Consider the following 27002-nt stretch of genomic DNA (forward strand, 5'->3'; position numbering starts at 1 on the left):
CCTTCTCCATCATGGGCAGAGCCAGCTCCCCAGAGCAAGCAACAAGTGCAGCCCTGGTGGAATAACAGGAGCTCCTGGCATGCTTGAATGCCCAGCATGCGCCAGGAGCTTTGCCTGTGTTACCTCCCTTCCAACAGGGCAGCAGAGAGGAGGCGCGAGGAGCAGGTAAGAATCAGTGATCCCAGGAACTGTCCAGTGGGGGTGCCCCCCCTTCCTGCACAACACTAGCACAGCTGGGAAAACTGAGGTTCCAAGAGGCAGAGTCGCACCCCCATGCTGCCAAAGCTGACTGAAGTGACACAGCTGGGATCTGAACTTGGGTCTTTCAGGCTCTAAACACTCAATAGAAGACAGATGGTTAACCTGCCCGTTACACCTTCTGAGTCAAGGACGCCACTACCCTCTGCACCAAATACCCTCCCCCCTCCTCCATGCATGACCTGACTCTCAGTCTGGATTATTGCTTTATGTACTGGATTCTGGTTTATGACTTCAACGGGCTCTTTTCAACATGAAAACACCTGTCGGTCAGAAGGAGCAGTCCTGAGGGGCGGAGACAAAAGATCACAAGTTGAGGGGTCAAGCGAGACCTGAGTTCAGGTCTGAGAGGACCTCAGCTTCTCTAGCCACGGCCACAGAGAAAATCACTTAGGTTCCCTGAGCCTCAGTTTCCTCTAGAAGTTGGAGTTCATAATTCCTACCTCACAGCATTGATGTGAGATTTATATGGGACAGCAGATGCTATAGTACACGGAAAGCTACAAACATCAGATTTTATTTGCTTTGTGAAATTCAGAAAAAGATCTTCCTCCAAGGAGATCGGGGTGGGATGCAAAGTCCTGACTTCTCCTCCTAAGTCGTCTATGGGTAGAATCTGGGCAAGGCATGAAAAGGGCGACCTTGAAGAGAAACGCAAAGCAATAAAGTAACATTCAAAGTGAGACACATGTGGGTGTCAGGGAGAAGGCACATCATTTTCCAAATGTGCAGCTGAGTGAGAGAGGAACTGCGGCAACCGGGTCCGTGCTGTACCTTCCTCCTCTCTCTCTACCCTTAGTCTTTGCTCAGTGACTGGACAGGACTTGGTGTCACTGTCCCCCAAACCCCCCACGAATGCCTCAGGGAAGAGCCAGGAATATAGGAGGCAGCCAAGGAGTACACTCTGGCCTCTATTCTGATTCCTATGGGTACAGGAGCCCGCTATCTCCCCACAGGCTGCAAAATGGTTGCCGGCCAAAGTTTCCTTGCAAGCTCAGCAAACCCCTCCCCTGCTTGAGTAAACAGAGGCGCAGAAGGAGGACTGCACAAAAGAGTCCACATGCAGGCAGCACCCCATTGTGGGGGTGGGAGGTCCCAGTTTTCAGCTACAGCTCCTGCCTGGCACCCAGCTCTAAATACCCTAGGGGTAGGCTCAGATTCCTTCTACCCACACCCCAAAGGAGGTGTCAGAGAAAATGGTGCCCACTGGAACACACCCTCCCCTCCCACATGTTCAAAGGACAGCTCCAGATACACAGAAGCAGTATCTGAAGAAGTCGGGGCTTGCTCATTCAGACTAAGGAAGGCCTCAAACTTCCTCAGCGTCTCTCCACTAAGTTACTAGGTCCAGGCCTGAGACCCTCAGAACAAGTAAGAGCCACTAGGCCCACCCCCGTCACCCTGTGGAAGGAAGCTCTCCCCGGGACTCTCGAGCCCCTTCTAGAGGAAATCACCCTAAATTCTGCAGGCTTTTGCCTCTCTGGGCCAGCCTACAGCTTCTATCCACAGAGAAGGGAAAGCAGAGGTCTCTAGGTGAGACCTCCAACATGTGTGCAGAGGGGAGGGCTTCTCCTCTATAAGCTGCAGGCGAGGGGGGACAAAGGGGCTGAGCGCAAAGTCTCCAGCCCACAAGGGGCAAAGGCCACTCAGCTACGCCCTGGCGACGAAGGGGTGCGGACCATCCGCCGCTGCCCGCCAGAGGGCGCTATCGGCCCGTCGGCTCCCTGCCGCAGGAGTAACCGAAGGTAAGTACGGAATTACGGAATTTTCGAGCCGGGGATGACCCGGGAGGCCCCAGCCACCGTGCCCTGGGGAAGCTGCAATGCAGGGAAAGCTCAGCTGAGCTGGAGGGACGAAGCAGGCTACAAGCAGGAGCGCGAGGGGGCCTGGGTGCCAAGCCTCCAGCTCGTGCTTGGAGCACACTATCATTTGAAGGCGCAACCCAAGAGTGACGCAGCCCGTGGGGCTCTAGAAACCCGCAGGGACCCACGCCCTGGCTGCCAGCACCCTCTCCGCAGACGCAGCGAGGGGCCGCCCCTGTCCCCACCGGGTGGCCGCGCCTGGGCCCCAGCAGCCGCTCAGAACCGGCAGCGGCTTCTGGCCAGGAGGCAGCCCCAGAGCAGGCGACTGAGCACCATGGTCCACCGTGGGCAGGCCCAGACGAGGAGCCCCCCACCCCCCACCCCCGGTCCCCAACCACCACCGAGCATAATTCTGACGGCTGGGTGGGAGCCGCTGGGTCTACAGCCCCGAGCAGGTTAGTACGGCAGGCATCCCCTGCCCTGGGAGGGAGGGGACTTAGGGGCCGGTCTGCCCGCATTCCAGGGCAAATGCCGCAGCTGCACACCTTGCATTCCCAAACCAGCCCAGGGGTGCAGGAGGCGGGAGCTCCCCGCCCGCTCATGCCCCCAGTGTAGGGAATGTCTCCCAGACTGCAGCTCTAGGGACCTAGGCTGACCCACAGACACACAGCACCCAGTAAGTTAATCAATGAAGCCCTTCCACTTCCACCCCCAACAAAAACAAGTGAGGGCTCTTTCAAAGGCCTGGCTTCCTCTTACCCAAGCCCAGCCACTTCTTAGCATGTGATAAAGACTGTCAAGACCAGAGGCCTACAGCTGGACAGAGGCCAAGAGCGTAATAAAGGTCCGTCCAGGATCCTTCAAGTGTGTGTGTGTTGAGGGAGGGAGGGAGGGAGGACCCAGAGCTATTTCACCCCTTCCTCTCAGGTTCTGAGCACACTACATGTTAAAACTCACACAGGGGGATTCTGAGTCACACAGACTCTGCTCAATGGCCAAGCTGCTCAGCCGGCTGCTTAACTGCTCCTGTGCCTCGGTTTCCTTGTCTGTCGGATGGGAATTCCACCATCTTACTCACAGGAGTAAGGATTACGTGAGGAAATGGATATACAGTGCTTGCTTAGCATAGTCCGTAGAACAGAACACACGCTCAGTAAATGGGAGTTACTAAGCAGACGGAAGCTCCCTCCCAGAGAGATGGTTAGCCTTGGAGGTGAAAAAGAAAGCTCCCGATTAGAGATGGTTGGCCCTGGAGGGGAAGAGAAAGTGCCTCCCCATCCCATCCCACTCCTGAGGGTAAAGGATGCTGCAAGCCTGGATCAGCAGTTAGAGGCATCATTCTGAGGAAAAAAGTCGCCCTGGAGAAGACTCCTTACCCAGGTCTCCAGGGATGGGGCTGGTAAATGTGGCCATCATCCAGTCCCAGAGCTCACAGGCTCCCCTGCCACACCCGCCCCAGTGCTGAGTTCCTCACCACCTCGCCCTCCGTTGCCACTCGGGACTCCTCCACGGGCAGCCCCAGGCAGAACTAGAAGAGGTGAGGTCCTTGGGCCGTCAGGAAGACTCCACCTTGACAAGTCTTGTACTCTTGAGGCCTGGCCTAGGAGAGGCGCACTATAAGAACAAGATCTTTTCCAGACTCAGCTCAGCCACCTTCTTTCTGCAGGCCAGTTTAACTCAGCTTTCATCACCCCAGACAGGGGCTGGCACAGTTTCCTGAGGAGCTGACGAGCAGAAGGAAGGAGCACCAAACACCACCCTGAGAGCTCCAGGAGAGGCAGCAAGGAGCTGCCAATGCACAAGGGCCTTCCCACAGCCCAGGGCCAGCTGTCCATCCTGGTCACTTCATATGAGACCAGAACTCTCAGAGAGAGCACCAGCTCGGCAAGACCCTCCCCTCCGGGTCCTGGAAAAGCCCAGCCTTACAGCCTATCCTGCTGGGCTCAGATCTCTGGGCAAGGGAGGTTTCGGCCCCCTGCTGACCATCTGCATGGGCTTTGGTGACCTCGAGTATCAGAGGAGAAGCTGCCCAACCTCATTACGGCTGCCTGAGCTCAGGGATATAAGCCGTGAGCGGGGCTCGGCCCTTCCTAAGGAAGGAGCTATGCAAACAGCAGGACCAGCTCCTCAGGGATGGTCTCATCTCAGCCCCTTTGCTGACACTCTTCCCGATTAGGAAGGAAAGCAGAACAGAAGGCGGGTCTCCCCCCTCCCCCAGCCCCGAGCTCATGAGCAGTTGGAGCAGAGGTAATCTAATCCGCAGCGGGGTACTTTTACTTGGTGAGTAACTCCCCAGGAATGGGGAGCTGGGTATATTTATCCTGATAACTGTCCTGGGAGGAAAGGCAGATCTGTGACCAGTGGGGGCCCATCCACAATTAGGCCAGATCCGTTCTGCCCCCACCCAGCCAAGGGACCCAGGGCCTGGACACTGACTAGGAACTCAATCTCCTGGAGGGGGCTCCCCTGCCAATTTGGGTTCTTGTCAACCGACTGTCTCCTCTCCAAGAATTAAGCTTTAGAGAGCAGGGGCCTCGTCCATCTTGCTCGATGCCATATCCCCAGAATGAATGGTTGACTGACAGAGGCACTGTGAGGAGGAAGATGGGCAAGGAGCAGCGGGCAGAGAAAACAGCCAGTGCCAAGCGGAAGCCAGGACGCTATGATTCCAGGCCTAAGCTGCTGGGTGCCTGTCAACGGGTGGTACACCTCTCTGGGTCATCTTCTCTATCCGTAAAATGGGCAGAACCCAATTTGTCCCCATTTCTGGTAGCAAGCTCTGAGGGGGAGATAATACAATTTCAGGTGAGATTTACCATATAGTACCTTGCAGGTCTTCGGAGTTTGTCTAAATCCAAGACATCATTATTATCTGAATCCCAGACAGGAAGTGCTCTTCCTGAGGGGATGGATGAGAAACAATCAATGCGGTAGTGTCACTTAAATATTTAATAGCTGTGCCTGGAGGTTATGAAGACTCAGCCACCATTCTCCTTCGCTGACTCATGCCTCACTCAACAGGAACTGCCATTTTCCTGTCAGAGCCCTGAAGGAAGTGTGGGCTGGGGGTGACACACTGGAAACCAGAGGAGAAGGCCAGTCTTCCAATCTGCTCCTGGGCGAGGCAGGAGGTGGCCTTTGGATATGCCGTTTCTTCCCTGGGCTTCCCACATGCCACAGGAGGGTGGCCTCCTTCCTGTCTGCTGAGGAGCCCCGCCTTGCAGGGGCTGACACAACGGGAATGTGCTGGCAGGTTTACTTTCCTTATTGGGTGCTTGGCTTGCGCCCAAGGTCACACAGCACAGGTAAGCAGAGACTGGAGAGAATAAAGGGGGAAAGGCAACTCGGGAAAGGTCACCCTGAACTCCAGGCAGAAGCCCGACGTGCCACGCCCCATCTGCACCAGGCACCCACACAGTGCACCCCACCCACATCAATCAAGCCCCTGGCTGCCATCAAGCTTCCCCATCTGATGGGGCTCCCGGAGGTTAAGCAGCAGGTGGGAGGAGCCGCCCAGGTGTACTCTGCACACCTCCACCCCCTAGGGGCACAGGAGCAGGTCCAGGCTGGCAGGACAGCACAGTCTCTCTTATATTGTAAATACATCATCTCTCTGTCCAGGATCAGCCAGCCCCGCCCTCCCCTACAGGTCCCATTTCATTGGTCAGATTTCTTTTTTTTTTTTTTTTGAGGAAGATCAGCCCTGAGCTAACATCTACTGCCAATCCTCCTCTTTTTTGTGGAGGAAGACTGGCCCTGAGCTAACATCTGTGCCCATCTTCCTCTACTTTATATGTGGGATGCCTACCACAGCATGGCTTGCCAAGCGGTGCCATGTCCGCACCCGGGATCCAAACTGGCGGACTGCAGGACACCAAAGCAGAATGTGCGAACTTAACCGCTGCACCACCAGGCCAGCCCCCAACTGGTCAAATTTCATTTACCTCTTTGGGTCACCCAGAGACCCTGGACTTTTTTTTTTTCTGGTCAGGAAGATTGGCCCCAAGCTAACATCTGTGCTAATCTTTCACTTTGTATGCAGGACACCACCACAGCAACGGGGGTAGGTCCACGCCTGGGATCTGAACCAGTGAACCCAGGGCCAACAAAGCAGAATGCACGAACCTGACCACTACACCACTGGGCTTGGCCCCTGAGACTCTGGGCTTTTTAAGGTCAAGCCTAGGGCCCAACTCCAGGCCCAAGCCACAGTTCCCTCAATGGGTAAAACACTATTTACATACAAATAGGCAGACAGCCTGGAACCCAGGAGGCTCCCGTGCTGGAAATTTTCTCAGCTATTTCAAACCCAGTCCAATCCATTCCTGCAACCCAGGCTCTCTGAGGCAGAGCAGGGCGGCTCCTTGGGCCTCTCACCCCTGCTAATCACCAACAGAGGTTAGGAGGGGCTCAGAAGTGAGTCACCCGCCCTACAGAGACCCAAACAGAAAGTCTGCCTGTTCCAGGAATGAGCTGTATAGTCTTTTCATGCCATTGTGGATTTCACAGCACTAGTTACCCTCTCTTTGCCGGTCAAGTTCTGACCAATGAACACAGGCCACGGTGGCCACAGAACAGGTGGGTGCCTCCCCATCTCAGCCAGCTGGGTCGTTTCCCTAACCCACTCTCTCTTGCCTGCCTTGCCTGTTCTCCTATTAATACCTGTAATAGCTCCGGCCCTCTTCTAGCTCCCCACCCTTCACTGGTCACCAAGTCCTGTCGATTCTTCCTTCACGGGCCGATCTCCGTTACTTGCCTCCCTTTCCTTTCATCACAGGCAGCCGACAACTTGGACTGGCATCCGAATCCTCACTCAGCCCCTTCCGGAACCTGCCTACAGCTCCTGCTCTGGGATCTCCCAATCCGACCCTTCCAGCAGACACCAGCAGCATGAACTTCTTGGAACCTCACCTTTCTTGTGTGCGCCCACCCGTCACTCTCACTTCTCCCATTAGACTGCACGCTCTGTGGACAGGGACCTGCTTCCCCCTCACTAGATACCCACAGCTCAAATACCCTCTCATAAAGTGACTGAATGTGTGCTGAGCAAGGAGCCACAATATTTAGGCACTGATGGACACTCTCTGCCTACAGGATGAGATCAGAACCCCCGGGGTTGGCAGTTTGGTCTTGAGCTTCTCAGAATATGGCCCCAAAGCAGCGTCTACCTTCTCCTTGGGCCCCGTCACTGCAACCTGCCTCTCCAGCCAAACTGGGCCCCTCTTCCCTTTTCCCAGCTGAGTGTGCCTTTATTCACAATACTGAATGTGGCCCCCTACCACCACCATCTTTTACCAGCATATTTACACTCCCAGGCGACCGCTGGAGGCAAGGGGCACAGGCAGCACCTCAGGATAAACCCAGAACACCTTCTGAGGATCAGATTTACTCAGGAGCAAGTTTTAAACCACTGCCTGAAATTAACCAACAAGGCTAGGTTATGGAGTCAAATGCAAAATGCAAATGAAATGTAAGATAAGAAGTGAGGCTTCAAAGAGACTTCTTGCACTTGCACGTTGGACTTGGGTGAACAATTTTAAGCAGCACCACAAAGCCACCACTGCCCACACATAAAGCCACTCCTGTCCATACCACAGATTTGGCTGCTCCGGCGGTGTTGGGAGCTGGGTCAGTAACTGTCTGCTCTTCTGGCATCTCAGCCCACCTGGCAGTGTGGCAGAGTGGCCTCCAAGCAGTGAGGCAGACGGGTTCGAGTCTACCACTCACTAGCCTGGGAGGCAATTTACCAGAACATTCTGGGCTCTACTTACTCAGATACCTCAAAGAGCACATGGTGAGCAATCAATGAAAAAGTATGGGAAAGCCACCATGAGGGCTGGGGAGAGCCTCCTCTGCCCTCCCACTGTGACACAGAGGAGGAGACACTGGGTAAATAAATCCGTGTCACTGATTTTCATCTCCCTTAAGGATGGGAGGGGGAGGAGGTGGAGCCAGGGACTGCGGCCAGGAATCTTGGGAGCTGCGACAGGTCCGTCACTAACTCGGGCCTCCTTGCTGAGCAAACCACTGATCTCACCCCTCCGTGCCTCGGGTTCATTCCAAGTCCTCCTCAGAGAACATCAGCTGAGCCCAGAAGCCTCCAATTCACTCCCTAGCAAGGACAGAGACAAGAGAGAGAAGCTGCAGAGCTCCAGCGCCCCCCACCCCCACACCAGCTTTACTGCCTGCCGGGAAGTCACAGCTGTCTGAGAGCCCTGTGGCTTTGAACCTGGAATCATGACAATAGAAGGAGCTGCCCAAGTTCCATGGAAGTCCCCATCGTCTGACCTCCCAGAGGAGCAAGCCCAGCAGGCAGCAGCCTCCGCTTCTGCCACTGATGCTCCGAGCCCAGCAGAGTGCCACAAACAGACCCAAAGACAGGGCTGCATGGCCAGAAAAAAGCTCAGACAGGGGGAGGGGAAAGAGTGAAATAATCCTTACTGAGCATCTGCGAGGATCCTGGCCTCAGAACCCCATTTTACAGATAAGGACAAAGAGATGTCCAACGAGTACACTCTGCAGGCAGAGGGAGTCCCCCATGAGGACAGCTCTGCCTGACTGCACAGCTCATCCATGTTCTTGCCATGACACCCCACGAGGAGAGGAACAATCATTTTCAGCAGCCGTCCCTCTGCCTGTCACCACTCTCTTGCTCCCAAAGCACCAGTTCCTGGAGTCCCTGGAACGATCCAAAAAGGCAGGGCTCTCCACCGCTGCCTTTGCTCTAGTCTCCTTTCTTCTCTCCCCCATGCCTCTCTTCCTCACCCTCTGCCTCAGGCAGGGTCCTGAGCCACTGATGGGCCCCTAGTGGTGGCACTCAGAGCTCAAGAATTCAGAGAAGGCTGGAGCTCCATATTCTAGGCTAACTTGTTGTTATACAGGTTGACGTGCATGGGTTTTCCTCCTGCGTTCTATGGCCAGCAGCCCCATCTGAGCAGCATGATGCAAGACGGGGCTGCCCCAGGCACTGACCTCCACCCTTGCTTACTGCCAGGCAGTCTTCTTATCTGGACAACAGAGAGGGGCCTGGGCCATTTGTTCTGGGGCACAGACAGATCAGTGGTTTCTCAGCCCCTTCAGAAACAGGCAGAGACAGCATGAGAATCATCAGGAGACAGATAGGTGGTCAGGGTCCCAATGAACGCACCAAACAGTCAATGGCACCAAACAGCTAACTGAGGGCAGGAGAGAGAATTTCAAGCCTGATGTGTAATCAGCCATGAGGTGTGCCACCACCCATCTTTGACTAACAGTCATAAAGTATTGACATTTGCAACTGATCTGCTTTTAATTTTAGAAAATAAACTGAAGTGGATCCAAGATTACCCCATGACCGTCAGCCCAAGCCACGTGTGTTCCAATATGCTTTCTTGAGTGAGAGAAAGAGCTGGGAAGTGCACCGAACCCCAGGAAGAAGGATGGGCAGTGCATGATCCTTATCTACAAGTGTTATCTTCAGGGTATGTCACTGTGGAAGACAAGCTGAAACCACTATCTGAGACAGTGCAGAGTCTGAGAAGGGGCAGAGAGAAGAGAGCCAGGGCCACCTGAACCGTGTCCCGCAGTGGACCCTCAACGATACTTTCGCTTCCCTCGAGGCATCTGCACCATCCAGCCCTGGTCTTCTCTGTCTTACAAGTTTTGGAAGCCATCTGCTCGGTTCTGGGCAAGACCAAGTTCTCCTGGGGTCACTTGACAGCCAGTGTCAGGACTAACTGCAGGCAACTCTTGAGTGAGGGGATGGGCATCGCACACACAGAAGCCCCGAGTTTTGTCTCAGTCCCTCCTGAGCTCCCCACACTCACTCCCCGTGCTGGCAGGCGGCAGGCCTGACCTCACCAACCTGAGGCCCCGGTGGGATGGCGTCACTGATCTACAAAGGAGAGATGCCTCCAGCCACTGTCCTGAGGAGGGCGAGAAAAATTTCTCCCCAAACCCAGATGCCTGTCGACTCTCCGCATTGGGAAATCGGCCTCTTCCTGGATAGCAGATGGAGGCCACAGTCCTCATGGCTTTGGCTAACCAGAGTCACACTGGGAAACCACAACAGAAAAAAAGGAGGGAAAGAAAGGGAGACCTCTGGGCTGCTAGTCTTGTTGGCAGGGCTCACATGTAGGGACATCAAGGTGCAGAAGGGGAGCACAGGGTGGGAAGAGAACCAAAATTAGACCCTGTAATCTGCCTGCAAGCAGCCCACCAATCCCAGAGCTGAGGCAGCAAGCCAAGCTGAAGTCAAGCCTCATGGGAGAAGTGAAAGGGGCGGTCTGTGGCCTGGGGCTCATGCGGCAGAAAGGGTCCCAGGGCTCCGGCTTGGCTTGGTGTGGTGTGCCTGGCCTCCCTCCACCACGCCCAGCTGGTTACTCGAGCAGATTGGGGGAGCTGGGTGGGAGGGTTCCACCTCGGCCCTGGTTTAGATTTTATCAGAGGAGACACTTGGGCTCTGGGAATCCAACCCAACAGAGCCAGGACAGATGGCAACAGCAGTGCCCAGCCGTAATGACCAAAAACATCACACGGTAAGTCCCAAGGCACACAAAGAATATTCCAAAAGTTTGTCTGGAAGTTGGATTTTGAACCGTGGAGACTGTCTTCTAACAGAAACAATATCTGACAGGGAGACTGGGGTGACTGTTCAGGTAGACCGTTTATGTCACTCATTCCACTGGACGCTAAATTCCGCAGTGTCTACAGGGAATGCTTTCTCACTCTGAGGGGCCAAGGAGAAGGGCCACTTGGGGCAGGGGGCAGGCCAGTCTAAGTTAGGAGCTTTGAGCCCCATCATTCCACACTCACGGAGCCTGTGCTGTGCCCAGCAGTGTGCTGTGCACTGGGGGGTACAGCGGCCCTGGACGCTCCTGGTCTAAATTTCCCAGGACAGAAGGGACAAGAAATTCTGTGCTTCTGCCCCTGAACAATTGTACGGAAAATCAGGGATTGTGGTTACTCGGCAACCTCGGATCTGAACAAAACTGCCAGTTGGGACTGCTGCCTCTTCCCCTGTCTGGACAGGAAGTGGTCGCCAAGGAAGTCAGCGAGCTGATCAGGCACCACCCACTACTGCCCTGACACCACTTGTTTCTCCTTTTTAAAAGTGCAAGCCTCTGTCCCCGTCCACCCTCCCTATTGTGCCCCAAATGGTAATGTCTTCCTCCTCTGTGGGCACCGTCCCCTGGCAGGGGGTGCCTGGCCCCACTCCCCCATCTTACTCCACACCTAGTCGAGGTGGAAGCCAGGATGAGAGGAGTCAAATCTCACTGAGTATGAACAATGACTCCTGTTTCCACCTGAGAGGGACGAACTTCAAAACCCAGGCACAGAGTGGCCACGGCCCTCCCCTAGTGTCCAGGTCCTCTGAGGGAGGACCCCAGGGGCTGTGCCAGCCTTGGGGCCCAGGGCAGCTCAGTGTGGGGTGCAGACAGCAGGAAGTTTCAGCGGCCTCTGGGGGTGGGAAGTAGGCACCCAGGAGCTGGTGGTTAAAGCCCAGACTGCTCAGCCCGTGGGCACAGACTCCCAGGTATAGATCTTACATTACCTTTCCATGTCTCCCACCTTTTTGGTAAAATAGGAATCATAAATGACTACGGGTTGGCCCAGAAAATCTTCCAAGATCTCTTTTAGCAATGAACTCTGATTCTCCTTCCAGAGGGGACTCCAGGGCAGCAGGACCAGGGGTAAGGGAAACTACAGACAACACAGCAGAGACCCCAGCCCGATGCCCGCAGGCTGACCCCACCCCCTACATGGATGTTTGTGCCTTTTAAGAAATCTGAGCTAGTCTTAAGAAATCAAGAGATTTCACATGAAAGCCAGGATTTCGGCTTCCAGGGGCAGTCAGAAGAGCTAGCCATACTGGTCTGCTTCCCTGCAGAGCAAGCAGTGGCTGTAGCGTGAAATCAAGCTCCCTTTCTTTTTGGCCCACTTCATCCATTTACAACTCCTGCCCGGCCTCAGCAGGACGTGAGTTCGCAACATACTGTAGTGTGGGTTCTGGAGTTGAACAGCTTAGGTCTAAGTCTTAGCTCTGCCACTTGCTAGCACTGCACCTCGTTGAACTCAGTTCCCTCATCTATCGAACTGGTGTAATAACAGCCTCTAACCCCTTGGGGATTGCAGAATTCCCAAGCCTCACTCAAGCCATCTGGAGGAACAAGTAAGATAAAGTACATAAAGCAGGCCTGGCTTATCACAAGCACACCAGCTGTACATATCATACATGCCTACCTCACCTGGTAACACTAGGCGATGCCAGGTGACAGACAGGGGCTGAGTAGCTGTCCCACCTACAAAGCTGACATCCCTGACTAAGCAGGGGCAAGGGAGCATCCAGTACCACCAGCCACAAGCCATCACACAGAAGGTGCTCTGAAGGGTGGCAGGTGGCCAGCCCAACCCTACCACACTGCCCCCCCAGATCCATTTGTTAATACCCCAGGACCGGATCACTGGTCTCTGCCAACAAGGAGATCTTGCCTAAAAAGTTGACAGGTTTGTGCAGGACCCAGCCAAAACTGATCTCTCTCCCTGGCTTCAAAGCCATTCCCAAGTTCAAAGACTCGCCAAGTGGGAGCCACCATAGGCCTGTATCTCGCGGCATGGGGAGCTCAATGCACAAGGCCAGAGGAAGGAAGGGCACTGCTGGTCCTCCTGGAAGCCCAGTCCAAAGGCCAACCTCCCAGCCCCACAGTGTCATCTGTTCCGGACAATCCAAGCTCTGAGGAAGGAGTCCAGAGATGGGGCAGGATAGTCCCTGCTGTATGTGCCCATCTGAGGTCGCTACCTCCTAACCCGCCAGAGAGTTCAGCCTTTGGAGCAGCATGAACACAGGCTGCCCTGGACTTACTCCAGAGGCCCTGAGTGTCGGATATGACAAGCGCCCAGCTGCTCACTGTGGCCTGCACCCAGCCCTGCAATCCATCCATGGGGCAAAAGGATTCCTCATTCCCCCAGGACAAGGAGGTGGAGCGCCCCACAGCAAGGGAGCACAGCTTCATACCAGAGGTCTGAACCTGGCATCCACAGACAACCCTCCAGGCGATGTCTGGACCACCCGAAATTATATACAAAACGTGTGCATGTCCCTACAGTATTATTCCGGGGAGACGGTTCACAGTGTTCATGGCCCAAAGGGAATGGCAATCCACAAAGGTGAAACCACTGCCCAGGACGAGGGCTGACAGTGGCCACCCTGCACTTCTCAACTCACTGTTGCGTCCTCTGATGTCAAATGTGATCATTTGGGGCTGAAGCAGCCTCATCTCCACCTCAATCCCAGGTGACCGGCATTTCCGGAATGGGCCCTGCTGGGCGCTAACTCAGGCAACACACACCCCTCTCCAGCAAAGCGACCACCGCTCAGGAGGCACAGAGCGGACACACACAGCCTCACCTGGGTAACCAAGGCTATCCTCAAAAAAGGCAAGCTCTGTGGATGCATCTCACCTGCTGCCTCCAGTCCTTCCATCCCTCTCCCTGGGTGCCGCCTCATCTTTACCAGTGGTGACCCTGACAGCACCCACAAATGCCATGCTGGGCACAGAGGAGACAAAAATACAATGTCTGTTCCCAGGGAGCACTAACTAGTGGAAGACTGTCACATCGGGGGGAGGGCGAGAGGGCAGGAGGGGCTTTCCGGGCACAGGAAGGAGCAGAGACAGAGGTGAGAAACAGCCAGGCGGACAGAGGGGGCTGGAGCTCAGAGTACAAGTCCCAGCTTGGTGGAAGATGAGTCGAGGACCCAGGGCCTGCTGCAAGGTCTGGACTTACAAGGGCAAGCCACGGAAGGCTGTCGGCAGGAGGGCAGGACCAGGCTTGCTATCAGATCACTCAGGCACTGTTTGCAGGAGAGACGAGGGAGGTGGGGCTCCACCGGAGGAAGACCAAGAGTTACAATGCTCTAAATAAAACTAGGTAAAATCAACAAGACCTGGTAATTGAGTGGCTGTGGAGAAAGAGGGAGGAGTGCAGGATGCCTCCCACATTTGTTTCCTGCGGGAGGAATGGAACATCCATCAGATGAGATAGGGAAGATGGGATGAGCAGGGAAGAAGGTGCATGGCAGGGTCAGGGTGACAAGGGCAGTAATCAAGCACAGACAGAGCCACAGAGCCACCAGAGCGGGGCCCAAAGGCCTTTCTTTTCCCCTGGCCAAGTCACTGATAAATCTCTCAGGGGCGCAGAAAGTAGCAATTTGGGAAATGATACAGGGTTGCCACTCCAGTGTGCTCTTCCTCTGAAAACAAGCAGTTCTCCCAGCTCGGCCTTAGAGGAAGCTGTAAACTGCATGCAGCCGGCTCCAGGAATTCTCAGAGCGCTCGGGAACACCAGGGGTTCCCTCCCTCCGTCCTCTCTTGGGGCTGAAGTCTGCCCCTGAAATCCAAATACAAACCCAACTCTGTCCCCTGACAGCTGCCCTCCGGAAGAGGGGCCAGGCCAAGTGTGTTATCACAGGAACCAGGTCCTTCCTGCCACACGAGCACATGGGCTCGCTACTGGGGCTGGCGGGCCCAGGACACAATCTCAGGCCCCAAACTCTTGTGGAAATGCCCTTTAGGACCGGCCCTGGGCCCCACCCCAGCTGAGTCCAAGAAGAATTTGCAAGAACAGAGCTCAGCATCTGACTGGAGCATAACAGAAGCCCCAGAGACCAGTCCTACCTCAGCTGCCCTACCTAGGCCACTGCAAAAGGTCATTCCACTGAGGAAACAAAGGTTAGCAACTGTCCTTGGACTTGTGGCTCAGGCTGAGTTGATTAGTTTCTAGGATCCAACTGGGAGGACACAGAGTGCCAAATCATAGACAACAAAGGTAGTACACACACATGAAAGCCCCCTCCCTCCAGGCCTTTGCACTGGCTGTTCTCTCTGCCTAGGCCACCCTCCTGTCTTTACCAGGCCAAATACTTTCTTATCCTTTGAAACTCATCACAGTTCAGATGCCTCTTCTGCAACACAAGGATAAAAAGGATCCGCCTGTTCTACCTAAAAAACAGGAATGTGTGGGTTTTATGCTGGGGGGCCTCTTCTGTAAGATTCCCAGACCTTATTTTGGAACGGCCATCTACACAAAGGATGAAGGTTTTGGGCTTTTCTAAATGTCAAGATTCCAGTTAAAATAAATGCACAACAAAGAATCAGCTTAGGGTACCATTTCCTCCAGGAAGCCCTCCCTGACCACATTCCCTACACAGCATTCAAGGCCCTTCCCCTTTGAGTTCCCAAAGCACTGTGCACTCCCCCTATGAGAGCACATATCAAACTGGTAGGAACTGTCTGCCTAAGTGCCTATGTCCCATCAGCTTGTCACAGCTCATGGAGGGCAGGGAGCGTGTTTTTATCCATCTTCACCTCCTTGCATCAAGCAGAGCCCAACACATAATAGGTGCTCCATGGACAACTACTGAACAAATGGACAAAACACCCTTGCCAAGCCCATCTGCTGCAGGGACCTGCCTCACCACTCCAGTCCATGCCACCTCCGGGCCCTCCAAGAGTGCTTGCTACATGCAAAGCACCACGGGGGCCAGCAACACACGAGCACAGCACCCAAGCCCTCCCCACTCACCTATCACAGGAAATTTTCATCTACTGTGATCTAGTGACCACCAACCCTCCCCAACAAGCACCACGCCTACCCTTCAAATAAAAAAAATCAAAGGAACACTCCACAAGACTTTGTGGCCACAGCACAGCAGCCCCTTGTGGGTATTTAAGGTTTAAACTCACTGTGTGGCCTGTCTGGCTTCCTCTGTGGGTGGGGGAGGGCAAGCCGGCGAGGTGGGCTGGCTCACAGGAGTGAGGCCGCTGGGAGGCAGTCTGGGTACCCAGGCCATCAGAACCAGGGACTGGGAGGCACTCTCACTTGGGGCTGGAGGAGGAGGGGGGAGGTATTACCAAGCGACAGGACAAGAAGGAAGAGAAAGAATGGCAGGCCCAGCGTCCTTAGATCTTGTCACACCTCTCCCCAGGGGGCAGAGGGGGCAGGAGACGTGAGCTGGAACGTGGGGATTTCTGAACCATCCGCCACTGGAATGTGTTAGCAACACTAGCCATGGGGCTCTGTAGCCTGGAACAGCTGATAGCATCATTGATTATCGTGACTGAGCCACAGAGGAGATGAAGCACAAAGCATGCCGAGAAGATCAGCAATGCTGAGGGAAGCTCCACCGGCACGGAAAGAAAGAGGAGGACAAGCTTTTGGAAGAGAAACTGAAAGGGAGAGGAAGGAAGAAAACAATGTTTTGCAAACATTTTTGCTAATTTCTTTAGACTTTAAAAGGCCCTTTTTGCAAAGGAATAAAGAGTGCGAGAAATAGTAAATTTGTGGGTAAATATAAAAGACTAACAACACAGAGTGGGTTTTATAATATATGGAGACATAAAATTTATGACAATAACACAAAGGATGGGAGGAAATGGAAATATGGCGTTGTAAGGTTCTTACATTATACGTGAAACAGTATAGTGTGGTTTGAAGGCAGAGTGTGATAAGTTAAACCTGCAAACCGTAGAGCAACCACTGAAAAAACAAACCAACGAACACTAGTTAAATAAGCCAATAGTGGAGATAAAATGGAATCCTAAAAAAATAATGAATCCAAAAGAGGGCAGGAAAAGAAGAAAGAATAAAGAACAGATGGCACGAATAGAAAAATGGAAAGATGGCACACTTAAACCCAATCATACCAAAAATTAAATGTTGGAAGGTCTATACACTCCAATTAAAAGGTAGAGACTGTCAGACTGGATAAAAATGCAAGACTCAACATATGCTGTCTATAAGAAACACTTCAAATATAAAGACACTGATAGACAGTTCCTACCAGTTTGACATGTGGAAAACGGTGGAGAAAAATATACCACGCTAGCACTAATATCAAGAAAGTTGGAGTGGTTTTGTTAATATGAGACGAGATACACTTCCAGACAGGAAGATTACCAGAGATAAAGAGGGACATTTCATAATGAGAAAAAGGTCAAGATGCAGTAGTCCTAAATGCGTATACAACCAATAACAGAGCTTCAAACCAGAAGATGCAAAAATTGACAGAACTGAAACGAAAAACAGACAAATCCACAATTGTAGCTGGAGATTTCAACTCTCTAATTGAGAAAGCAATAATCAAAAAAAAAGTCCTTCAAAAGGAAACCAGAGGAAGATAAAAGCAAATAATCCAAGAGGTGAAGAGCAGCTGGACAGAGGCCCTACAGAGCTCTGGTCTGAGGAACAGGCGGAACCCCAGGCCTTTGCTCCCTGGAGCACAGGGGGCTGGGATGTGGCCATTGAGCAGGAAAGGCCTCCCTCCTTCTGCTCGGCCCACAGACCTCCCCTGAAGGGGAGGTAGGCACATCAGCTCAGACCACACTTCCCAGTGGTTTTCAGTCCCTGACAAATCTGGGTGGGGTAAGCGTTCAACAACCCCCTCATACAGCTGGTTGATCATTTTCTCAATTACTACACTCTGAAGCACACTGATCCACATCCACAAAATACACACACAAACACACACCCACCCGCCCCCTCTTCTCCAGTGGCACTCAGTGGCGTCGCTGAGGGGGAATCAATGTACTCAAAGGGGGCTGCAAGGAACACAGTGGGCTACAAAAGTCTCCGGATTCCAATCCTGGCGTGGCCAGTTACCAGCAATTCACCTCAGGTAAGTCACTCACCTTCTCTGTGCCTTAGTGTCCACACCTATAAGAATACCTACTTCATAGGGTTAATGTGAGGAAAAAATGTGGTGACACAAGTAAGGCACTTAGAACAGTACCTAGCACAGAGCAGACATTATATTAATACTGGTAGCTATTATTCCAATTATGTAAATATATATGCACTGAAAAGATTTCACAGAAATGCATTAAAATATGAATTGCGATTATCACTGGATGATTATCTCTATGAGTTCTCATTATTTCCTTCTTTGCGCATCTCTGTAGTTTTCAAGTTTCCTACAAAGAACATGTATAACATTGATAATCAATAAAAAAATTAAATATTACAAGAAACATGAATATAATTAGACCTTTTAACAGATATTTACATCAATATAGAAAAATAAACTTTAAAAATAACAAAGAGATGTAAACCCAAAAGAACTGAAAACAAGTAGTCAAATAAATACATGAACACAAATGCTCATAGCAGCTCTATTCACAGTAGCCAAAAGATGGAAACAAGCCAAATGTGCATCAACAAATGAATGGACAAACAAAAGGCAGTCTACCCATATGATAGAATATTACTCAGCTATTTAAAAGGAATGAAGTTCTGATCCACACTACAACAGAGATGAACCTCCAAAACATAATGCTCAGTGAAAGAAGCCAGACACAAAAGGCCACATCTGGTATGATTCCATTTATATGAAATGTCCAGAATGGGCAAATCTATAGACAGAGAGCAGATTAGTGGTTGCCAGGGGCTGAGGGAGCAGGTAAGAGGAAGAGACTGCTTAAGGGGTACAAGAACTCCTTTGGAGATGATGAAATGTTCTGGAACTACATAGAGGTGATATTTGCACAACTCGCAAATGCACTAAATACCACTGAATTGTCCATTTAAAATGGTTAATTTTATGTTATATGAGTTTCATCTTAGTTAAAAAACAATGAAGGGTGTGTATATCATATGCACATTTATATATTTATAAACCTATAAAAAATGGTTGGGAAAGATAGACAGCAAACTATTAACAAGTTACCCCTGGTGGGAGAAGGAAGAAAGAACTTTCACTTCTGTACGTTTTTCTTCTTTTTACAATAAGCATGTATCTTCTTTAACAGAAAAAGTTTACAAAAGTAAATAACAGTATCGGATACAAAATGACATGAGAAAGATCCCTAGGAAAAAACAAGGCTCGAGGCTACACTGTGGCAGGTGTGTAGTTCTAGAAATGAAGAAAACTAGGACCCCAGATATTCTCAAAAAAGAGCTAGAAAGAGGAATAAGCACAAGCTGCTCTGCTACTAAGTGTCCCAGGAAAGTGCTTTCTCCTCAGAGGACCTCAGTCTGTCCATCTGTAAAACGGGTGAGTTGAACCTCGTAAGTGATTTTCAGATGTTTTACATTTTTATTTTCAAATTTTTAAAAAGCCACAAAACCTCTTCTGCAACTACAGTCTTCGATGGAAGCCCAATATATAAACTGACAAAAAATAGGCAGTTCTGACTGAAGAAGGTGATGGGCAGGCAGGGACCCCAAGCATAGGAGTAGGTAACATCCTAAGGCTCCTTCCAGCTCTGGAAGCACGGGGATCTAAGAAAGACTGAATTAGTCCAGAATCACAGAGATGAGAGTGTTGACTGATCATACCCAACAAAACATTCAGAAGCCAAAAGGAGCTGCCACCACCGACGTCATCAATAGCCAGTTACTAGCAAACCAAGGGTGCCCCAGGGGCAGATGGACTGTGACACACCAGGCCCCCAGGCCTCTGTCCAGGGTCAGGCAGATAACAGCTGTCTCCAGGTCAGTGCTCCTGCTGCTCTAGGGGCACAAACAGGATGTTTGGAAACAGATGACCACAAGCAACAACAGGAAGCCATGACAACCACCTCCAGGTGATGCTCCTCGTCTTCCCCAGCTTGTTTCTGGCGTGGCTGCCTCAGCAGACCAGGCAAAAAGACTTTAAGTGCTGACTTCCAAAGAGAGAGAAGGGGCCAGAATTCCTGGAAAGTCCAGGACACAGCAGAAGAGGCCATCTGAGGTGGTGAGGCAGGGAGGAAATGAGGCCACCCAGCTATCCCAAGAGCTCCCTCACCCCAAAGACGCAGCTAGGCTGACACTACTGAGGAGGGGTTAGGAAATGGCACATCCACTCATGAGGACAGAGGACTTTCCAAGACAGGCAACACATGACCCAGCAAACTCAGGACAGCCAGGTCGGGTCTCCAAGGCATGAGTGGAGTGTTCCGGGCACCACAGCCGCTCCTTCACGCCCACTCAGCTGTCCTGGAGCTCACCAGCAATGAGAAACCACTCCAACTGGCCAGCCGAGCCAGAAGCCCACAGGGGAAATGGCAAATTCAAAGGAAACCAAGTGCAGGCCATGGGACAGTCCCATTTCCACCTAAGGAAGAGGAATGTTCCTGGAAACAGAGTGAGGAAAAGCCTGTCCAGGACTCTCTGACCCACTTCAAATCCCCAATGGGGCCTCAGGCTGATGCAACAGGTCAACTGCTCCTAAGAGGGTACAGAGGCAGGCAGAGTAGCCCGATCAGTGCGCCAGCTTCCAGCTAATGGCTGTGCCCCCTCAACTGACAAAAACCGCAGGTCACAATACAGAAGAACACTCTCCCTTTTCTACTGCTACTAGGAGCCTCATCAGCCACCTCCAACCTATGAGGCTTCACAGATGTCATGGAGCATCCTTTAGGGCCTGCTTTGACCAGAGGAAGGCCTGAGGGTTCAGGAGAAGCCCAGTGCCTAACTGGAAGCGGATCCCACAGCGGTTCTCTGCAGCAGCTCTCAAATGTTAGCGTTAGATAAGTGATTAGTATAAACCAAGCCACCAAACAACCTCCCCCACAGCCGCTTCCTCCTCAAAGCCACCAAAGAGGCTCAGGAGAAATGAAATGTCACACAACCAAAACCCAACTTAATACCACCAGCACTAAGGTATGACCACTTCACCTGTAGAGCAGGGCCCCGAACACTCACTACCCCAAAGGGCCATGCAGACTCCCAAATCACATTCTTCCAGGAGACAACTGAAGTCAGCCCCCTCTCCCAGGCCCAGCTGCCCAGGCAGTCAGGCTCACGTGCTCTAAATGCATGCCATCAAGGCCACAGCAAACACAGGCAGCAAATATCTGAAGGAGAGAGGGTGGCAGAGAAAGCCAGACCCGCAGAGCAATGTCTAGATTATTGCAAGGATGAACAATAATGATAATCATTACCATTTACTGAGCACTTTAAATTATTTTAGGAAATGTGCCTGTTTCATAGATGAGGGAACTGACGCTCAGGGAGTCAGTGACCTGCTGAGGTCACAGTGAGTGAATGGCAACATCAGGACAGATCCACGTGTGGCTGATGGCGGAGCCTGTGTTCCATCTGTGACACTATGCTACCTCCCCACCTGGAAACCAAAAACTTTTTCGCTCAGATTCCCCAGCAGAGGAAGTGGTTTGCTAGAGGTTGGGCATCATAGCGGGTGTCCGCAGCTCATACCCATTTAATCATCAACCACCGTCAAATATTTATTAAGTAACCACAGAGAGAACCGAGCAGTATATGGCGGTTAGAGACGTTTGAAAGGCAGATAAGATCCCTGTCTTCAAGGGGCTTACTGGGCAGAAGGAGAGACAAAAGGAAAGAAGCCCAATTCACAGAGATCTGTGAAGTTATACTGAAGTGGGAGGGGCAAGAGGTTGGCTGGTTTTAACTGGAAAAAAGCCTTCTCAAGAAGGTGGCTGCAGCTGAGATCTTAAGGCGGAGGGGGAGGGAGGGAGACAGGCGAAGAGGCTATTTCCTGCGACGTGAACAAAGATCCAGGCTCCGGGGCAGAGCTAAGCACTGGGAGGGGTCAGAAGTCAAATCTAACTTGGAGACTGCAGTTCCAGAAACCCCTAGACTTGGCAACTGTGTGTTTGCCATCCATATGGGGCAGAAAGAGGGCATTCTTAGAACCTCCCAAAGCAGGGCCAGGTAGGAATATGCACGAGGGAGAAAGGCCCACCGCAGGCAACAGAGAGGGCCAATACGAGGGCTGGAGCTGTTGAGGTCAACCAAGTGGTGCCACCGAGGACGGGCGTCCAGTGTAGCCAACTCTGATTTTTCAAAAGAAATGACATATGGATTTTTAGGTACAATCTCTTGATGCTTTAAATGTTGGCAACTAATTTGGAATATTTGTAAATACCATGAAGGGCAAGCAACACGGGTCTGCAGGCCAAACCCCGCCCGTGATTTCTCATCTCTGCCTTAAGATTTCCAGTATGAAGCACCAAAAAGAGAATGGGTTGGGTGCCAGAAGACCTAGGTCAAGCTCTTGCATCATTATCTGTGGTGACACTGGGTGTGTCCCCTTCCTCTGTGTCCCCTGAGCTTCAGTTTAGCTTCCTCATCTGTAAAACGGGGAAAACCACCACCTACCCAACAGGGTTGTTGTCAAGATCGTATAAAAAAATGATGAAGCACATGAAAATGTTTCCTAAACCTAAAAATGCCGCACAAATGCTCATGATTTCACACAGGCCAAGAGAAGAGAGGGGAGAATAACAGAGAACACAGACAATAGAGGAGGCCACGAAGAGAGAGTGAGAAGGAAATGAGTTGGGTCTTTGCTGGCGTGCAGACCGGAAGAATCTGGACAATAGAATCCACGTCAGGGGCAGAAATTCAAATTTAGGAGCCGCCAGCACACAAGTGATAAAAGAGGTCACGCAAGTAAATAAACTGACCTAGGTACCTCAGAGAAAAAAAGGTGGCCCAGCAAAAGCCTTTGGAATAACACAGAGGCACACCCCCCAGGGAGGGATCAGGGAAGGAAGGGGGGAAGGCAGTTGGGGGTTCTCAGGAGAAGGGGGTTCTGTAGAGAAGGGGGGGTTCTGAGGAGAAGGGGGGTTCTGTGGAGAAGGGGGTTCTGAGGAGACGGGGGGTTCTGTGGAGAAGGAGGTTCTGTGGAGAAGGGGGTTCTGTGGAGAAGGGGATTCTGTAGAGAAAGGGGTTCTGAGGAGAAGGGGGGTTCTGTGGAGAAGGGGGTTCTGAGGAGACGGGGGGTTCTGTGGAGAAGGAGGTTCTCTGGAGAAGGGAGTTCTGTGGAGAAGGGGGTTCTGTAGAGAAGGGGGTTCTGAGGAGAAGGGGGTTCTGTGGAGAAGTGGGTTCTGTGGAGAAGGGGTTCTGTAGAGAAGGGGGTTCTGAGGAGAAGGAGGTTCTGTGGAGAAGGGTGTTCTGTGGAGAAGGGGGTTCTGTGGAGAAGGAGATTCTGTGGAGAAGGGGGTTCTGTGGAGAAGGGGGTTCTGAGGAGAAGGAGGTTCTGTGGAGAAGGGGGTTCTGTGGAGAAGGGGGTTCTCAGGAGAAGGGGGTTCTGTGGAGAAGGGGGGTTCTGTGGAGAAGGGGGTTCTGTGGAGAAGGGGGTTCTGAGGAGAAGGGGGTTCTGTGGAGAAGGGGGTTCTGTGGAGAAGGGGGTTCTCAGGAGTAGGGGGTTCTGTGGAGAAGGGGGTTCTGTGGAGAAGGGGGTTCTGTGGAGAAGGGGGTTCTGAGGAGAAGGAGGTTCTGTGGAGAAGGGTGTTCTGTGGAGAAGGGTGTTCTGTGGAGAAGGGGGTTCTGAGGAGAAGGAGGTTCTGTGGAGAAGGGGGTTCTGTGGAGAAGGGGGTTCTGTAGAGAAAGGGGTTCTGAGGAGAAGGGGGTTCTGTGGAGAAGGGGGTTCTGAGGAGAAGGGGGGGTTCTGTGGAGAAGGGGGTTCTGAGGAGAAGGGGGTTCTGTGGAGAAGGGGGTTCTGAGGAGAAGGAGGTTCTGTGGAGAAGGGGGTTCTGTGGAGAAGGGGGTTCTGTAGAGAAAGGGGTTCTGAGGAGAAGGGGGTTCTGCGGAGAAGGGAGTTCTGAGGAGAAGGGGGGTTCTGTGGAGAAGGGGGTTCTGTGGAGAAGGGGGTTCTGAGGAGAAGGGGGGTTCTGTGGAGAAGGGGGTTCTGTGGAGAAGGGGGTTCTGTAGAGAAAGGGGTTCTGTGGAGAAGGGGGTTCTGTGGAGAAGGGTGTTCTGTGGAGAAGGGGGTTCTGTGGAGAAGGGGGTTCTGTGGAGAAGGGGGTTCTGAGGAGAAGGAGGTTCTGTGGAGAAGGGGGTTCTGTGGAGAAGGGAGTTCTGAGGAGAAGGGGGTGTTCTGTGGAGAAGGGGGTTCTGAGGAGAAGGGGGGTTCTTAGGAGAAGTGGGTCTTAAGGAAGAGAGGAGGAAATATGTCAGCTAAAGAGTGAGAGGCAGTCTTAGCAAAAGAGAACAGATGGAAGAATGGCCCAGGCTATGTTAAAAAAAGAAAAAGAGGGCTGGTGCAAGGGTTAAGTGCACCCGTTCTGCTTTGGCGGCCCGGGGTTCACAGGTTCAGATCCCAGGTGTGGACATGGCACCACTTGGCATGCCATGCTGTGGAAGGCATCCCACATAAAAAGTAGAGGAAGATGGGCACGGATGTTAGCTCAGGGCCAGTCTTCCTCGGCAAAAAGAGGAGGATTGGCAGCAGATGTTAGCTCAGGGCTAATCTTCCTCAAAAAAATAAGTAAATAAATAAAATTTTAAAAAACAGAGAGAAAAAGCCTTCTTTTTAAAAAAAAAGAAAGAAAGAAAGAAAAAGGAGCAAAGTAAGGCAGTTAGGAAGGGCAGAAGGTAAAAAGAGGGAACCAGAAGAAAAAGAGGTCAAGGTAAACCGCAGATGGAGAATATCTGGTCACATTAGGCTAAACTGTCTACACCAATGGGATATACTGGCGGGGGGGGTCACGGGGAGTTCTAAAGGGTGTCGAGGTGGAAAAACAGATGTGTGAGGTGGAGTTAAGAGTGAATAAACAGAGAGACCTCGTGGAGGGTCTGTCTGCCGTGTGCCAGGCACGACCACAGCCCTCATTTCACACAGCTGCCCAACTGCGTGAGGGGCAGGCATTAGGCCCATTTTACAGCCTGCTCCCAAGAGGCTTTTTCCGTTGCTACAAGAGGCCCAAGTCTCCATGGCTCATTCAAAAAGACACACTGGTGTCCAGAGGAGAATCAAGCAGCCTGAGGATCCTTGAGCCAAATCAGAAAGGAGCTCCCCGGAGGCTTCCACCCACCTTGCTGTGCTCACCCAGGGTTCTACTGTTCCCAACAGCTGGAAATGTGTGCCCCGCTCTCCCCAAGAAGAAAACAGAACAGAACATGGCTGTTTCTGCCAAGTGAGTTCTGAATAAGCTGCATTCCATTTCATTAAAACAATTACCTGAGCCCCAGCCAAGAATTACATAAAGCTTCCTCCCAGCACCACCCCCTTCCCCCACCAATAAAACACACATCACGCTGCTTTGCAAACAGGCAGAGTAGGGCCGAGACACACCACTCTGAGACCACACTAGGAAGATCCCACCATCCCTTCAAGTGGCCAGCCTCTGCGTCCTTGCAGGCTGACAGAGAGCCGTGAGGCTCAAAGAAGACCCTCACATGAAGCGCTCCCCTTACAAGGGCCTGCTGGCTGCCCAAACGTTTCTAGTAGGCACCAGGGCCCTCAAAGCCAAGGGGGCCACTGGTGCCAGAATCCAGCTACTTCTCCCAATCAGACGGGAGGCTCAAGTGGCAGCTTTTGAGTCAGCACAAACAAGAGGGACCTGGGAGTGGGGATTCCAGAAGAGGGAGCCTGAAGTCTGGAGAACTGGATGGCCAGATCTGAGCTACAAGCAAGAGCCTGGGGCCACTCCTGCCCACGCTGCCCACAGGCTAATGGTGTTCCTTTGGCCACAGATAAGAGGTTCATGATGTGAAGAGAATGGCATTTCATCCCCTCCCCCAGGCTCCAGCTGCCGAGAGGCTGTTCTCCGCCTTTTGTAGAGCCTTGCTCTGTGTCCTACCACCCAGACCACCTCTTCTAAGCTCCAACCAGAGCTCAGCATCTTCCTTGCCCTGACCCTGGTCCAATCAATGTCACCCAAAATAACCCCAGAGGCTGCCTCCCCACCATGGAAGCTCGCTGTTCTCTGGCAGGCCCTGTCCTTTTCTCTGCACAGGTCATGCCGGCTGTGCCCCCATCTCCAGCTGACAATTGCCAGTCACGATCATCCCAAGCCCACTTGGCTCCTGTCTCTGCCCACCTAGTCTTTCCACCATCTGGCTGAGAATCACAGCAGGCCAAGTCACTGAGGTCAACCACAGGCAGACGCTTACAAGCACCCCCTGGCCAAACGACCCGGAGCCCAGTAGGGAAAAGCAAGGTTTTCTTACTTTTTTCCAACTTTGTATCATGAAAATGTCTAAACATACTGAGAAGTTGAAAGACCATCACAATGAACATCCGAATACCCTCCACCTAGGTTCAATCATGAACATCTTGCCATTTTGTATAAAAATGTGCATGTACACACTCTCTCTGTATGTATCTTTTTTAAAACTAAATTGCAGACATCATGTTATTTTACTCCCAAATACTTTAGCATGCACCTAACAATAACAATATTCTCCCATAAAACCACAATACCACAATCACACAAGAAATAAGCATTAAAAGGCCGTCTTTAAGGGAAAACTTGGCCACCAGGGCTCTGCTGGGCCGGGCCAACCACATGTTCTGCCTGCCACTGGCCCAGTGTCCAAGGCCTCCCTGGAGAGGCCAGCTCTGGCCCCACTGGTTAGGCAATCAATTTGTTGGCTGGAAGACTTATCAGGATGAGAAAGCGCCCTCAAGGCCAGATGTGAGACTCCCAACTAGACCCCAACTGAAAAGGCGAAGTGGTCCTGGGAGGCTGTGGAGGCTCCAGGCTATCCCAGGGGAGGCGATGATCCCCGACACTCCTTTTAATCAGTTGCTTTGTCAAGATTTCTGGGAAAACTCAGCTTCTTAATTCTTTCTCTCCCTCTCCCTCCCACAGGACATCCTCAATTCTCCACCTTAAATTAAGTTTTCAACGGGGGCCGGCCCGGTGGCGCAGCGGTTAAGTTCACAAGTTCCGCTTTGGTGGCCCAGGATTCGCCGGTTCGGATCCCAGGTGCGGACACAGCGCCACTTGGCAAAAGCCATGCTGTCGTAGGCGTCCCACATATAAAGCAGAGGAAGATGGGCATGGATGTTAGCTCAGGGCCAGTGTTCCTCAGCAAAAAGAGGAGGATTGGCAGTAGTTAGCTCAGGGCTAATCTTCCTCAAAGGAAAATGAAAAGTTTTCAATGACTTCCTCTTCTGGAAATGGGATGGCTCCCAATGGCAGCCACATACAAACATTTGAACAAAGACAGGAGAGTGTCTGTATAGGATGGGGGGCACAGGAGCTTGTGATTCCA

General features: G+C 52.1%; 1 protein-coding gene across 9 annotated transcripts in view; it reads right to left on the bottom strand.

Annotated features, from left to right (window-relative positions):
* The window catches only part of PXN (paxillin), a 46500-nt gene that overhangs the window by 14280 nt on the left and 5218 nt on the right, over positions 1-27002 (bottom strand). The gene's annotated exons all lie outside the window — the stretch shown is intronic.

The sequence above is a fragment of the Equus asinus genome, chromosome 8 (genome assembly GCF_041296235.1).
Source record: "Equus asinus isolate D_3611 breed Donkey chromosome 8, EquAss-T2T_v2, whole genome shotgun sequence".
NCBI lineage: Eukaryota > Metazoa > Chordata > Mammalia > Perissodactyla > Equidae > Equus > Equus asinus.